This window comes from Tupaia chinensis, unplaced genomic scaffold (assembly GCF_000334495.1).
Source record: "Tupaia chinensis unplaced genomic scaffold, TupChi_1.0 Scaffold000606_1, whole genome shotgun sequence".
Lineage (NCBI taxonomy): Eukaryota > Metazoa > Chordata > Mammalia > Scandentia > Tupaiidae > Tupaia > Tupaia belangeri.
In genome coordinates, this window is record NW_006160124.1 from 147676 (window position 1) to 148703 (window position 1028).

Below are 1028 nucleotides of genomic sequence, written 5' to 3' on the forward strand. Positions count from 1 at the left end.
GCCGCAATCCCTTCTCCTCTATTCTGCTCTTGATATCTTGGGCACGCACGCACACGTGCCCGGCGTGAGTTTAAGCCACTGCATCTGGGACTCGAACTGCAGTCAACTACATGGGAGATGCTTTAACTTCCCTTTGCATATAAAGAAACTGAGGCTTAGAGAAGTAAGCAAAGTGTCCAAAACACATAGTTAATTAAAAAAGACAGAAAACTCTGTAACTCCTTGGCTTAAAAGGCAGGATCCCTACTACTTGTTTTAGACCCTCCCTTTTGGAATATGGAGAAATTAATCAGAAGGGACAAGAAAACTATGCTCAGATAGATGCTAGGAGTAGAGACAACAGTATGGGGGTCAAATCTAAGATCAGAACAAGAAGCCAGGTCACCATGGGACCCAGAAGGCTTTGCCTGGTCTCTGGTCCTGCTGAGGCAGCCTCTCTCAGGACTCAACTTCTGAGCACCGGTTACTTGTACATAAAAAGCGACAATCCAAATCCCGGACCTGGCGACTTGCTTCCTCACTTACTCTCTCTCTTTCTCGTGAGCACACGTGCTCTATAGCAAATTAATAATAGTAATAATGAATAAAAATTAAATTTTGAAAATGCAGATTATTACGAGACAATCACTGAAGTCCCTTTAGCGCCAAGTACCAGCAGCATTCCTCCATAGTGTGATGGTTCCAGGCGGTCCTGGTTGGCTCTGTCGCCCAGGGAGGTGGCTGGGTTTGGTGCCACCTGGACCAGAGCTGGGGCGGCAGTGTAATGGTGTCTTGGTCTTCAGCAGCTCTATAATGACTGAGAGTCCGGAGCCCGCCTGACCAGGGGGTTTAAAAAGAAAACCCAGCCATAAGGGAGTGTGACAGTTACTCGCAGGGGCACAAGTGGCCGGTCAAGCGGGGTGCTCAGACAGCGGCGGCATCAGGCTGGTGGCGGGCTTATCGGCCGCAGCTGGCGCAGCCTGGCAGGGGCTGGCGGCTTGCCCAGGTGACGATCGCGGCCGGCGTCCTCGGCGGCGAGTTGCGCGCTG